We start from the raw sequence: 2390 nt of genomic DNA, 5'->3' as shown, positions 1-2390 counted from the left end.
GATGGGGCCCCCTTGATAATCCACGATAATCTTCCTATTTTAAGGTCTGTAATCTCAATCATATCCACATTGTCTCTCTTGCCATGTAAAGTAACGTATTCACAAGTTCCCAGAGATTAGGGCTTGGAAATCTTTGGGGGACATTATTCTGCCTATCATAGCTAGGCTCTTTTCATATTTTTCTCCCATAATCCACATAACAGCCTTGTAAAGGAAGCATTGTTATACCCACGATACACGTATAGTAGCTGAGGTTCAGAGAGGTTCCTATTACAGCTGATAAACGGGGAAGCCAGAGTTTGAATCTTGCTTCAGAGCTCACACTTCTTCCTCTGTCAGAGAGGGAGGGGTGGAAGCAAAGCCATCGTTTGACCTGCCACTCTCATTGCATTTCCCACGATTGTTTCACTAGAGCTGCTTCTCAATGTAGCAAGGTCGTCACTGTGTCCACCAAAGATTTCTAAGGCTCCTCCTGGGTGCATGGTATGTGTGTCTGCTGGGTCTCAGCAGAAAACAGATGGCATGCTCAAATGAAGTTATTGAGAAGAGATTAATAAAAGGACTGTTTACAAGGCTGTGAGTGGGGCAATGGGAAACCAACCAGGAATGACAGAGCACGTTGGCTAACAACAGCTGTTGCACCCCACGCCTAGAGGAGCATGGGGAAGAAACAAGTTACTAGAACCCCGAGAGAAAGGAGAAACTGAAGGAGGAGCTGCCTGGCTGGAGCTGTGGCCTTCCATAGTGGAACACCGCTACAACCAGCCTGGCAGGGAAGTAGGTGGCAAACTAGATGACTTCACTCTCCTCACTCCCTCTGAACTCCCACTATTGGCAAATCTTAACCAGGAGCCAGAGGAAAGGGGAGTCTGTTTACGCAGTTCTTGAATTTTAACTTTCCAGGCTCAGAGCAGAGTATAGAAAGGTAGAGGGTGGATCTGAGAGAGACTGTCCAGCACTGTGAGACTGTCCTTCCCTGTGCCGTTGAAATCGGGTATGGCAGTGGGGCTCACTCAGGCCGGTATGTTAGTTTCCTAGGATGACCATAGCAAATTACCATAAACAGAAGGCTTAAAACAAGAGAAGTTTATTCTCTCACTATTCTGAGGGCCACGCCCTCTCCAAAGGCTCCTGAGAAGACTGCTGCCTTCCTAGCCTGGCAGCCTGTGGCATTCCTTAACTTGAGCTGCATCACTCCAGGCTCTGCTGCTGTCTTCGCGGGGTCTTCTCTGTCTCTGTGTGCTCTCCTGTTCGTATAAGGACATCCATCATTAGATTTAGGGACCATCATTAGATTTAGGGATCATCTTGAGATCCTTAACTAAATATACCTGCAAAGACCCTATTTCTAAATAAAGATCACATTCTAAAGTTTGGGGTGAACATGAATTTGTGGAGGGAGGTGGGGTGGATAATATTCAACTCACAAGGCCGGGCACTGTGGCTCACACCTGTAATCACAGCACTTTGGGAGGCCGAGGCAGGCGGATCATGAGGTCAAGAGATTGAGACCATCCTGGCCAACATGATGAAGCCCTGTCTCTACTAAAAATACAAAAATTAGCTGGGTGTAGTGGTGCACACCTGTAGTCCCAGCTACTCAGGAAGCTGAGGCACGAGAATCGCTTGAACCCAGGAGGCAGAGGTTGCACTGAGCCGAGATGGCACCACTGCACTCTAGCCTGGCAATAGAGCGAAAGACTCCGTCTAAAAAAAAAAAAAAAAAACAAAAAAACAGAATGAATGAATGAATAAATAAATAAATAAAATTCAACTTACAATAACCATGTACATCTGGACCAAAGTTTTTAGGCCTAGCTTGCAATTTTTTTCTTTTTTCTTTCCCTCTGCCATGGCAATCAGCAATGCTCAGACAGCAGCTGCCCGCTCAGCCTGGGTCCTAGAGTGAGGATGAGGCAGAGCAGAGCCCTGGGCGACCTACAAAGGAAACATAACATAAATAGAGATAAATGTGTCATCTCTCCTGAAGTATGCCATGTATGTACGGTAGTTAATGACCACAGCCCATCCCTTCAGAGATACTGCCGGCAGCCACGGTAACTCCCTACTTCCTTCCTTTCACACAAACACCCTTGAATTGACCGAAACCATTCTATAGACTCATTGTTTCTTTTAATCCCAACCCCAGTGGCAACATTTTCCTGCACTGGAATTCCTCTTTGGGGCCAAGGCATAGAAAGAAATAGATCTCCAAGGACTGCCTTTTGTATCCTTAGAGGGAGAAGTTTTGTAGGAAAAGAAAATGAAGGCTAGAGTACATGGGTGTTCTCTGAAATGAGCTGCAGAGTAGCTGTCTGCATTGCAGACTGACAATTTCAAATGAATCCTCCACCAGAAGCAGCCAGGAATGTCTGTTGAGAAAACTGTTT

General features: G+C 46.1%; 1 long non-coding RNA gene across 1 annotated transcript; it reads right to left on the bottom strand.

The window, feature by feature from the left end:
• Positions 1-1069: 1069 nt before the first annotated feature.
• LOC105477543 (uncharacterized) lies at positions 1070-1984 on the bottom strand. The gene is made up of 2 exons (XR_984769.3): positions 1780-1984; positions 1070-1247 (listed from the first exon to the last, which is right to left on the bottom strand). It is a non-coding gene; the product is annotated as an uncharacterized lncRNA (long non-coding RNA).
• Positions 1985-2390: the final 406 nt, after the last annotated feature.

This window comes from Macaca nemestrina, chromosome 2, assembly GCF_043159975.1.
Source record: "Macaca nemestrina isolate mMacNem1 chromosome 2, mMacNem.hap1, whole genome shotgun sequence".
NCBI classification, from domain to species: Eukaryota; Metazoa; Chordata; class Mammalia; order Primates; family Cercopithecidae; genus Macaca; species Macaca nemestrina.
Note: the sequence above shows the minus strand (reverse complement) of the source record. Positions and strands in the feature narration are given on the sequence as shown.